This window comes from Salvelinus namaycush, chromosome 1 (genome assembly GCF_016432855.1).
Source record: "Salvelinus namaycush isolate Seneca chromosome 1, SaNama_1.0, whole genome shotgun sequence".
In the NCBI taxonomy this organism is placed as follows: Eukaryota; Metazoa; Chordata; class Actinopteri; order Salmoniformes; family Salmonidae; genus Salvelinus; species Salvelinus namaycush.
This window is the reverse complement of record NC_052307.1, coordinates 65,386,601-65,399,757: the sequence shown is the minus strand read 5'-3', so window position 1 is coordinate 65,399,757 and position 13,157 is coordinate 65,386,601. Positions and strand designations below refer to the sequence as shown.

Genomic DNA, 13,157 nt, shown 5'->3' with positions numbered 1-13,157 from the left:
GTGTGTGTGTGTGTGTGTGTGTGTGTGTGTGTGTGTGTGTGTGTGTGTGTGTGTGTGTGTGTGTGTGCGTGCGTGTGTGTGTGTGTGTGTGTGTGTGTGTGTGTGTGTGTGTGTGTGTGTGTGTGTGTGTGTGTGTGTGTGTGTGTGTGTGTGTGTGTGTGTGTGTGTGTGTGCACATGCTCCAGTAAGGAGTATTTTGGGTATCAGAGTCACTCCAGCATCTATCTCTCTGCTCTACCAAATGCCTCACTATTTATCTTACTGTAGGTATCAAGTATCACTTTGAAAAAAGACTGTACTATCCCCCCTCTCACCATTCTTAATTTACTCCTATTTTCTCCCCCCATCCATCCATGCATCCCTCTCTCACTGCCTCATCTCCCTCGCAGTAAGCCCAGCTCTTCTATAGGGTCTGTTTAGATTTAAGTTTCTCCTTAGACTCCTTGGCCAATCAACCCCATAGCTGGCATAAATCATATCACCCAGTAGGACAACTATATTGTACTGCCATATGATAAAGCCTCTTTAGGCTCTGGTATGGGGGATATCCCCACTCCTCCTTTATCTATTTTCTTCTCACTTTTCTCCCATTCTTTCTATTTGGGGCTCCAGCAGCTTTGATAAAGCTTGAAGGGGTGTGTGTGTGTGTGTGTGTGAGAGAGAGAGAGAGAGAGAGAGAGAGAGAGAGAGAGAGAGAGAGAGAGAGAGAGAGAGAGAGAGAGAGAGAGAGAGAGAGAGAGAAAGAGAGAGAGAGAGAAATTTGAAGGGGGAAAGGGAGAGAGAAAAGCATTTTATCTCCACGTAGCAGTGATGTGTGTTGTTTAGATAGAAATTAAGTAAGCAATGGGAGTGGGGAATGAGTGTGTGTGTGTGTGTGTGTGTGTGTGTGTGTGTGTGTGTGTGTGTGTGTGTGTGTGTGTGTGTGTGTGTGTGTGTGTGTGTGTGTGTGTGTGTGTGTGTGTGTGTGTGTGTGTACCCCTGTTGTGAAATCTATACTGTATGAATAATAATTACAGACAGTGTATATAGGAGTGTTTCCCTCTGCTCTGATCTCTCTGGGGAGAGGAGAGAGAGGGGGAGAGGAGAGAGAGGGGGGGGGATAGGGGAGAGGAGAGAGAGGGGGGAGGAGAGAGAGAGGGGGAGAGGAGAGAGAGGGGGAGAGGAGAGAGGGGGGGAGATAGGGGAGAGGAGAGAGAGAGGGGGAGAGGGAGCGATAGAGAGATTAGAAGAGAGAGTAGGGTGTAGTAATTAGAGTAGATGGACCACTGATCAGCTCTCACGTGAATATACACCTGAACACAAAAATGTCCCCACACACATGTATGCACGCACCCACACACACAGTGACTCAAACACACATACTGTACAGTGACCCTCAGACCTACTCCCTTTATTTAACCATCCGGTCTTCAGAAAGGCCATTACATTTAAAAGAGGACATCTGCTGATAAGAATGTGAGGGTATTATTTTAGCATGCCACTCTCACTGCACCCCCCATGGATCATTTGAAAGTCATTTTTCAATCTGGGTAATGTCATAAAAAAAAAAAAATCTGTATATTTAGCATTTAAATGCAAATTAGAGTGAGGATGAAATGGCTAGAATGTGACAGATATTAATAAAAGATCATGTGCACATTTTAACACAATAGGGGACATGGTGGAGGGAGGGGGCATAAAGATGTTGGCAGGTGTTTAAGAGGCTTTTCAGACCATTTTAATTTCATTTCTGAAATGGATAAACAAAAAAAAAACACCATAGTTGAGGTAGAGCTATATGGGATGAGAGTATGCATGACGTGTGTGTGTCCATTAGGCATGTGTGTGTTTAGGATGGGTGTTCAGGGTGTTCATTCTAAACCAAGAGGTTCATTTTGCTTACTGTAGATCCTGCCCCAGTCATCCCCTCTATGCAGCTGAAAAAATCTCCTTTTCTCCCTTCATCATTTCTCTCTAGTCCCTCACTATCCTTCCAACTCCATCCCTCTCTCCATTTGGTTATTGATCCATGTTATTGATGATGATACCTTTCTTGTCTTCTGTAGTTTCACCACAACATTCAACACCTGGTTGGATTAATGAGACTTATTCTAGCATCTCTCCATTCCCACTCTTCCTCCATTCCCTCTCTTTCGATGTAGCATGATCAGAGAAGCAATATTGGTTTAACTTCCCAGACCATTTGATTAATAGATTGATGAATATAAAGGCAGTTGAACATAGAGGTAGACACATGATCGGAACGGTGCCTTTAATTTCACAAGAGTTTTCAGAAGAGATGCAGGGTTATAAGCAAGGCAAGAACAGCAAGTAAGCAGAAAGATACATTATGTTTGTAGAATAATAAACTTTTATATTAATAAATTAAAACTGTCCATACTGTCAGTACTATAACTGATAACAGTGCTATAATATAATCATTTATTTTTACAAAGATAGTTACAAAAATGACTTTGGACTGAATGGAATATCAGTGTCAGCTTTTTCAAGAAAATAAGATATTACTTAAGAAAGAATAATCAGTTGTGGACAATAATAAGGTGGAGTTGAGTACACTGTATTCCAAGTCCTCTCTCTCTCAGGCACATATTAATAACTCAGTCACACACATCTGCACATATCAACATGGCTCTCTGGAGAAGTAAACTCAGTTTCTCACAGAGTGGTGTGTGTAAAGTAGCGCTGTAAACATCTAAACTCACAAATACTGATTTGGATACAGTGTGTGGAATCAGATACACTCGTTCCTCTCGGATTCAAGCTGCCCTTAGTGATGTTCAATAAAAACTACCAGATAGTGTGTGTATCTATATTCGGGCCAGGCGGTTGATGATGAGTTTCTGCAGGTCCTGTTTTTGCGTCGCTGGGTGATTTCCAGCACCTCCTCATGGTTGACGCGGTCCTGGCTGCCATACTCTGACATCACGTGGTTGGTGATGAGAGACAGGCCAAACACACGCAGACCACTGTGACGAGCCACTATCACTTCTGGCACTGTACTCATACCTGAGTGAGAGGGAGCGAGAGACAGGGAGCAAGACAGAGATAAAAGGGAGAGGTCAGAGGGAGACAGAGGGAGAGAGAGAAAGTGATATAGGAGGGCGTGGGTGTGTGAAGACAGGGGATAAAGAGGGGAAGGGAAAGATCGGGGGAAGGGGAGACCTAGAAAATGAGTAATGTCAAAGGATAACATGTACAGCTTCCTCCCTGTCAACCTGTTACCCTCTAACTGACAACACTCAGAGTTCAGATCAATTGAACTGTGACCCCTGAAGCTGACCACATTAGCATAGATATCCCACTGGGCCTAGAAGTCAATTCAACATCTATTCCATGTTGGTTACATTAAAATTACATGGAAACACTGTTGATTCAGCCAGTATGTGCCCAGTGGGATGTCACCTGATGTTGTGTGTTTGAGAGAGAGGAGCACCTGACGTTTTCTGTTATTAACATCTGTTAGTTTGTTTCTAGCTGCATGCACCTCTGTGTGTGTGTGTATGTGTGCGTCTGTGTTTTATTGATTGTGTCATTGGTTAGATAGTATTACAAATTCCAGTGACTGGTATTAGCACCTCACAACCCTGAGCTTCACACTCCACTCCCCATCACCCACAACTGGAGCCTGAGAGTCTAGGGGGCACCATAAACCTGCCTCTCAAACTCTCCCTGACCTGTGTGAGATGTGCCTTGGTTGGTTGCTAGGGAGGTAAGTAGGGGGCCGGACATTTGCCCATCCTCTTGACTATACAGGTCGCACAAAACTTGTAGTATCCCTCAAGCAGTGACAGACATCTCTGTCTCTGCCCATCAACAACTGGACTCAATAATATCTCTGGACTTGTGGGATGGTGTGCGTGTCCAAAATCCACTACCTCTCCAACTTTTCATCCCCATGTACATTACCATATGCATCCCCATATTCATCTTCCTCAGTGTGTTTAAATAAAGTTCCTGTGTGTTCATTCTTGGGCTGCTTTATTCCCCTCTAACCGAGGGCCGGCGTCAGTGAGTCACAAACTAGTAAAATATTTAGAGCCGCGTTGCTCTCTTTCAGATAAGAGTGCTCTTGGGGAGAGCCTTCTCCATTTTCTCAGTCAGAAGACAGTATACACATCAGAGGCCCGATGTGCTCCCTGAAGGTACAAGATGCCCTTTGGCACAGATCTGAAAGCTGACCATAAATCAGTGTCTTGTAATCACCCACAGCATCTGCCCCCAGGCTTAGCAGAATCTTGCTCTCTGCCACACACACACACAGAACATTAGAGTTAACACACACACACTGAATGAACCCTCTCAAACATACACCCCAAAACCTCACATGCCAAAGTGTACTTTTTTAAAGTCCACACATCCCTTCAACAATCAAAGCACCTAATGATGGTAAAAGAGCTCATCACAGCTAAATGACTCATTATCGTAATAACTCCACTTAGGTTATCGACATCTCATTATCAGTGGCTTAGCGATGACTGCTTAGAGGCACTTGAATTGCTAGTTCCGACTCAAACATGACAAATCTCAAATGACACTCTATTCCCAATACAGTAGAAAGTGCATAGGATAGAACCCCATAGAATATGGTGTCATTTATGGTCATTTTGCCTCAGTGTTTGGGTGGCTCACTGAAGATCAAAGGCATCTGTTTGACTGTCTCAAAGTTTAGGTGTCTCACCTGTCATCGTTGTGTCCCCTCAGAGGGTTGTACCCGGCCAGGCCTGGCATATTGATGTGGTCTCCGATCAACATGATGTCACTAACATTGAACTTAGGGCTCAGTCCTCCTGCAGTGTTGGTCACTAACAATGCCTCCACCCCAAGCAGAGTAAACACACGCACCGGGTATGTCACCTGCACAACACACAGAATATACAGTATATATAAACACACATGACTTCAGCAGTCAGAGTGGCCTAAATCATTACAGTGTCTTAGAGTGACAGAGAGCATCATCACATTAATCAGCTGTCTTTACTTAGGACTCAGCAGCTCACTGCTGTCCCAACTATAATGTCATCTGCCAGCCCTGTGGTCAGAGTAGTCTAGGTGTAGTGAGGTGCATACTGAAGGCAGAGAAGTCTAGGTGTAGTGAGGTGCATACTGAAGGCAGAGAAGTCAGGTGCAGGAGAGCGAAAACTGATTTACAACAGTGTTGTTTAATATCCATAAACCACCATCAACAGAACAACACAATGAGTCAAACAAAACCCGGTAAATACCAGCATACCGTGCATAAGCACTACAAGAAACAATTACCGACAAGGACATGAGGGGGAACAGAGGATTAAATACACAACATGTAATTTATGGAATTGGAACCAGGTGTGATGGAAGACAAGACAAAACCAACGGAAAATGAAAAGTGGATCAGCGATGGCTAGAAGGTCGGTGACTTCGACCGCCGAACGCCGCCCGAACAAGGAGAGGGACCAACTTCGGCGGATGTTAGGAGTGTGTATCGGAGGCGAAGTCAGGTGCAGCAGAGCAGAGTGTAGTGAACAAGCACACTTTTTATTCCGGTCAAAATGACAGCACAAAATAACATATAATGTGCCCAAAACACAGACAAAAAGTAATGCACGTAACAATATCCACAATATCAAATACACGTAACACAAACAATCTTACACAAAGATATGATGGGGAACAGAGGAATAAATACATATGAAATGGAATGAAAACCAGGTGTGCAGGGAACAAGACAAAAAAATGGATACGTGAAAAATGGAGCGGCGATGGCTAGAAAGCCGGTGACGTCAACCGCCGAACGCCGCCCAAACAAGGAGAGGAGCCGACTTCGGCGGAAGTCGTGACAGCGGAAGTCGTGACACTAGGAGCTTCATGTTGGACAGTGACACAGCAGAATCAAATACAGTACTATGTAACAAGCTTAGGTCCTGCTTAGACAGTATCAGTTGCATATGTTTATTGCACGTCTTTATTTTACAGCAATTTGTCTTCAAAATACTTTTTATGGAAAGCATAGCATACACAGCATGGTATGTGCGTTGCATTATGTTTCAGAGCGGAAGAGGCATTCTAACCATGGCAATGCTGTAGCCCTCATAGTAATGGAACCTGCCCTGCATACAAACACAGGCCTTCCCTTGCAGCTCCCCAAACAGAGAGACAGAGAGACAGAGAGACACGTGCACAGCACAGGAGGCTGCTGGGGGGAAGAAAGCTCACAATAATGGCTGGAATGGAGTGAATGGAATGGTATCAACAACATGGAAACCATGTGTTTGATGTGTTTGATACCATTCCATCATTCCGTTCCAGCCATTACTATGAGTCTGTCCTCCACAATTAAAGGTGCCACCGGCTGCTTGTGGTACACAGGCACATTCACACTGAAATGCACCAACTTCCCTGCCAGATTTGGGTCCGGCGAGGTGTTGCACACAAACACGCACACACAAACACACACACGTATGTTACCCTGCATGGGATGGGATTAAGGGAGACAGATGAGGAAAGGGGGTCAAGTTGCAGGTCAAAGCACTAACAGACCAGTCTACCTGGTGTGCAGTATGGTGGAGTTTGGTGTGTGTGTTTAGTAGGTGGGCCTCTCCCTGTGTGTCTCAGTGGCAGGGCCAGTTCCCCTACCCCCTGAGGGGTGATTAAGCTCTGTCCCCCAGAGCTTAGGTCTGAGTAGGAAAACAACCCAGCTACCCCCCCATCTACCCACCATGATCCCTCATTAATGATGTCACCTGGGACCAATATTGATGACATGGCTTTAGAACTTTATTATGCAATGTAGTCATGTGCTTTGAGGTGAAGATGTTAAGCTACAGACTCACAACACAGTGTCAGAGATAAGTCTTCAAGTTTGTGTGTGTATACTGTACCTGTGCTCTGAGGGAAGTGAGGGATGTCTTTATAAGGGAAGGCTACACTATTCTCCAGTAAGTCTGCCAGCCCTCCCAGTCCAGAACCACAGATGGTCACCTTGGGCATGTGCTGCGTACGCTCCAGCAGCCAATCAGCTGTCTCCTTGTACTGCTCATAGGTGTATCTGCGAGATGGAGAGAGATAGAGAGACAGAGAGAGAGGGAGAAGAAAGAAAGACAGAGACAACAGTGAAGGGTTAGGGGCAAAGGGAAGGATTTGGGGTGTGTAAATGCAGTTGTGTCACACTTCTGCAGTGGAGCGTTTAGCTCAGGCCCTGGGCAGGGTAACTTGGCAGGATGGTGATGAATCACAGGCTGAGAAGCCTCCATAAGCAAATCCACTGGAGCACAGCAAGCAAGCAGTCCCTTACACACACATCAAAATGCGATACTCAACACACACACGCAGGGGTGGTGATGTGTGAATGTGTGCATGCACACATATGCACTTCCAACAAGTGGCCCCTGAAGCCTGATTGGAGGGTTAGGATGCATAAGTAAACCCCCATCCCTCTGGCCTCGTCAGCCAGCAGGGATAAACGCGCTTGTGTGTGAGTGAGTGAGTGAGTGAGTGAGTGAGTGAGTGAGTGAGTGAGTGAGTGAGTGAGTGAGTGAGTGAGTGAGTGAGTGAGTGAGTGAGTGAGTGAGTGAGTGAGTGAGTGTCTGTGGGGATGGAGTGGACTAGTTCTCTGACATGAGAAGCCATTGAAGAGAGCAATCAGTGTGGTTAAAACTTCTTATGGCTGCAATCCCGACAACGGGATGATATGACAACAGCCAGTGAAAGTGCAGGGCGCCAAATTCAAACAACAGAAATCTCATAATTAAAATTCCTCAAACATACATGTATCTTATACCATTTTAAAGGTAATCTTGTTGTTAATCCAACCAAAGTGTCCGATTTCAAATAGGCTTTACAGCGAAAGCACCACAAACGATTATGTTAGGTCACCGCAAAAATCACAGAAAAACAGTAATTTCTCCAGCCAAAGACAGGAGTCACAAAAAGCAGAAATAGAGATAAAATTAAATCACTAACCTTTGATGATCTTCATCAGATGACACTCATAGGACTTCATGTTACACAATACATATGTTTTGTTCGATAAAGCTCATATTTATATCCAAAAACCTCAGTTTACATTGGCGCCATATTCAAAAATGCCTCCAAAATATCTGGAGAAATTGCAGAGAGCCACGTCAAATAACATAAATACTCATCATAAACTTTGATGAAAGATACATGTTTTACATAGAATTAAAGATACACTTGTTCTTAATGCAACCGCTGTGTCAGATTTCAAAAAGCTTTACGGCAAAAGCACAATATTCAATAATCTGAGAACAGCATTCAGCCACAAAAGGAAGCCATACAGTTACCCGCCAAATTGTGCAGGCAACAAAACTCATAAAAAGCATTATAAATCTTCACTTACCTTTACTGATCTTCATCGGAATGCACTCCCAGGACTCCCACAAGAAATGTTCGTTTTGTTCGGTAATGTCCATCATTTATGTCCAAATAGCTATTTTTGTTAGCGTGTTTGGTAAACAAATCCAGAGTCAGAAAGCGCATTCACTAAAAGCTGACGAAATGTCAAAAAGTTCCGTAACAGTCAGTAGAAACATGTCAAACGATGTATTGAATCAATCTTTAGATTGTTTTAAACATAAATCTTCAGTAACGTTCCAACCGGAGAATTACATTGACTTCAGATATGCGATGGAACAGAGCTCCCTCATGTGAACGCACATGGTCAGAGCATGGCCAGGTCATGGTAGACCTGACTATTTCCTGTCTCCTTCGGCCCCACTTCACAGTAGAGGCATCAGACAAGGTTCTACAGACTGTTGACATCTAGTGGAAGCCATAGGAAGTGCAAACTCATCCATATCCCACTGTTTGTTCAATAGGGGCTGTGTTGAAAATCTACCAACCTCAGAATTCCCACTTCCTGTTTGGATTTTTTCTCAGGTTTTTGCCTGCCATATGAGTTCTGTTATACTCACAGACATCATTCAAACAGTTTTAGAAACTTCAGAGTGTTTTCTATCCAATACAAATAATAATATGCATATATTAGCAAATGGTACTTAGGAGCAGGCAGTTTACTATGGGCACCTCTGTGCACCTTTCATCCAAGCTACTCAATACTTCCCCTGCAGCCATAAGAAGTGAATGATCTTCCTCTCTCTCGGTGTATAGAGCTCTTAAATGAAACCCATGCCTACACTAAGAAAGAAACATGCTATCCAGAACCTAAAAGGGTTATTCAGCTGTCCCCATAAGAGAACCCTTGTTGGTTCCAGGTAGAACCGTTTTGGCTTCCAGGTAGAACCCTTTCTACAGAGGGTTCTACATGGAACCCAAAATGGTTCTACCTGGAACCAAAAGGGTTTTACCTGGAACCAGCAAGGGACAGTGGTGGAAAAAGTACCCAATTATCATACTTGAATAAAAGTAAATATACCTTAATAGAAAATGACCCAGTAAAATACTACTTGAGTAAAAGTCTACAAGTATTTTTTTAAATATATATACTTAAGTATCAAAAGTAAATGTAATTGCAAAAATATACGTAAGTATAAAAAGTAAAAGTATAAGTTATTTCACATTCCTTATATTAGGCAAACCAGACAGCATAATTTTCTTGTTATTTTAATTTATGGATAGCCAGGGGCACACTAACACTCAGATATCATTTACACATGAAGCATTTGTGTTTAGTGAGTCTGCCAGATCAGAAGCAGTAGGGATGATCAGGGTGTTCTCTTGATAATTGTGTGAATTGGACCATTTTCCTGTCCTGCTAAGCATTCGAAATGCATTGAGTACCATTGGGTGCCAGGGAAATGTGTGGAGTAAAAAGTTGCCTACATTATTTTCTTTAAGAATGTAGCGGTGTAAAAGTTGGCAAAAATATATAGTAAAGTACAGATACCACAAAAAACAACTTAAGTAGTACATTTAAGTATTTTTACACCACTGCCTATTGGGTCACCCGAAGAACACATTTGAAACCCTTTTTCTAAGAGAATAGGTGTATAGCCTAATCTTGTGCCCGCATAGCCTGCAGTGTTTTGGCTGCAGCGTTGTTTTATTGTGTGCAATATAGGCAAGCTCTCATCGAATTCAAACTGGCTATCTGTAGTCTATTTCATTCCATCCACCTTGAATCATATGGGAAGGACGTTTTGGCTATCTACCTGTCACTTTGACCGGGGGCGTTATCAGAAACGAGAGCTACTGCCGCCACATAACTCTTGCGCTTTCTCACTGCAATCTCAAATTCTCTACCAGGAATGATCGCCGTTACTATGGCAATGATCTGGTTATGCCCGAGTTAATGGTTAATTCGAATAGGCGAAACAAGTTTATGAGGTGATAGATGAAGGTTTGTTCCTTCTGACCGAGCATAATATCATGTAGTTGTTTATTTATCGTACCTGCTCTCGCTGGTGGATGACATGTCGGCGGCGGTTGAGGAAATTGTTAGATTTATTTCTCTCGCTGTCCTGATGCGAAGTGATACAGGTTTCGGTTTGAAAAATGGGGGTGAAGTGACGGGGTGGATTGACAATAGTGCAGCACGCGGACTGGCTTGAGGGCCAGGGCCGGTTTAATGCAAGGGCTTACCTAAAGCCCCTTAGCCCAGGCCTGTGGGGGGCCCAAGAGGCCACAAAAAATAAATATATATGTAGTTCATACACTGCTCTTAGAACGCAGGAAAATACAACTTCACTCAAGAGGATACTACTTAATCAATGTTAAAAACATAATTCTCACTATCATGACATTACAATACGCAGCAGTGTTCATCATTGTGTTGGTATTACCTTTGTTAACTTGTATTTGATCATGCTGTTACTGGAAATTCATTATTTCATTGTAACTTGAGCTAGTACATGCCGCGTTCAGCATCGTCGTTCTCTGCTAATTTTACAACTTGGAGATGGGTTTCTAGTTTTTTGTTTCTGCGGTTTGGACAAATCATCAACTTGATCTACATGTCATTTGAATCTACGGAAGTCCAGCTTCCTATCACCCCGATTCGCCAATCTTTTGAGAAAGCTTGTTGGACACTTAGAAAGCTTTGTTGTAAGACATTTAATAGAAAATCCGGGGAGGGGCCAGCTGAGTATAAGACTGTATCATCTGCATATAAATGGAGGAGAGAGCTTCCTACTGCCTGAGCTATGTTGTTGATGGAAATTGAGAAGAGCGTGGGGCGTAGGATTGAGCCTTGGGGTACTCCCTTGGTGACAGGCAGTGGCTGAGACAGCAGCTTTTCTGACTTTATACACTGCACTCGTTGAGAGAAAGCCAGTCAATTGATTATTGACAAGTTTTTCCAACACTTTTGATAAACAGGACAAATAGAAATAGGCCTATAACAGTTAGGATCAGCTTGATCTCCCTCTTTAAATGAAGGCAGAAATGTGGCTGCCTTACAAGCAATGGGAACCTCCCAAGAAAGGAGAGACAGGTTAAAAAGGTTGGAGATAGCCTTGGCGATGATAGGGGCAGCAACCTTAAAGAAGAAAGGATCAAAACCATCTGACCCAGATGTTTCTTTGGGGTCAAGTTTCAGGAGCTCCTTTAGCACCTCGGACTCAGTGACTGCCAGCAGGGAGAAACGTTGTTGCGGGCCAGGCGAAAAAAACAGGGAGAAGCATTGGAAATAGTCGCATTAGAAGGGGTGGGATATGAGGAAATGTTGGACAGGCAAGGAGGCATGGCTGAGTCAAATAGGAATCCTGACTTAATGAAGTGGTGATTAAAGAGCTCAGCCATGTGCTTCTTGTCAGGAACGACCACATCATCAAGTTTAAGGGACATGGGCAGCTGTGAGGAGGAGGGTTTATTCTCCAGGAGAGAACTGCTCCTTAAAGTAACTAACTTTGGCCTTCCGGATCGCCTGAGTGCACTTATTTCTCATTTGCCTGAACGAGAGCCGGTCAGCATGAGTATGCGTGTGCCGAGCCTTTCTCCAAATGCAATTCTTGAGGTGGAGTAACTCTGCAAGATCACGGTCAAACCAGGGGCTGAACTTGTTTTTAATTCTCATTTTCTTTGGAGGCAGGTTTGTTAACCTTTACTTAACACCCATCCCGAATCCGGGAGCATCCTCATCAGTAAAAGCTGACTAGCATAGCCTAGCATAGCGCCACAAGTAAATAATAGCATATAAATATCATGAAATCACAAGTCCAATACAGCAAATGAAAGATAAACATCTTGTGAATCCAGCCATCGTTTCCGATTTTTAAAATGTTTTAAAGCTAAAACACAATATGTATTCCTATTAGCTAACCACAATAGCCAAAGACTCAACCGCATATTTTCACCATGTTTCTACCGCATAGGTAGCTATCACAAAACCGACCAAATATAGATATAATTAGTAACTAACCAAGAAACAACTTCATCAGATGACAGTCTTATAACATGTTATACAATAAATTTATGTTTTGTTCGAAAATGTGCATATTTGAGGTATAAATCATAGTTTTACATTGCAGCTGCCATCAAAAATATCACCAAAGCAGCCAGAATAATTACAGAGAGCAACGTGAAATACCTAAATACTCATCATGAAACATTTATGAAAAATACATGATGTACAGCAAATGAAAGACAAACATCTTGTGAATCCAGCCAATATTTCCGATTTTTTAAGTGTTTTACAGCGAAAACACAATATAGCATTATATTAGCTTACCACAATAGCCAAACACACAAATGCATTTATTAGCAGCAAAAGGTAGCTATCGCAAAAACCAGCAAAAGATATAAAATTAATCACTAACCTTGGACAACTTCATCAGATGACAGTCTTATAACATCAGGTTATACAATACACTTATGTTTTGTTCAAAAATGTGCATATTTAGAGCTGCAAACCGTGGTTATACATTGTGAAAATGTAGCAACATTTCCCCAGAATGTCAGGAGATATATTTTGGACACTCACCTAATCTGACCAAAGAACTCATCATAAACTTTACTAAAAAATACATGTTGGACAGCAAATTAAAGATACACTGGTTCTTAATGCAACCGCCGTGTTAGATTTTTAAAAATAACTTTATCATAACAAACAGCTTGCGTTATTGCGAGACAGCGCCCGCCAAAACGGCAGAGAATAGAAATAACATTTTCCACAGAAATACGAAATAACATCATAAATTGTTCTTACTTTTGCTGAGCTTCCATCAGAATCTTGTACAAGGAGTCCTAGGTCCAGAATAAATTGT

The 13,157-nt window shown here is 42.8% G+C and overlaps 1 pseudogene; it reads right to left on the bottom strand.

The window, feature by feature from the left end:
• Positions 1–2,807: 2,807 nt before the first annotated feature.
• On the bottom strand, positions 2,808–10,369 carry LOC120052615 (annotated as a pseudogene).
• Positions 10,370–13,157: the final 2,788 nt, after the last annotated feature.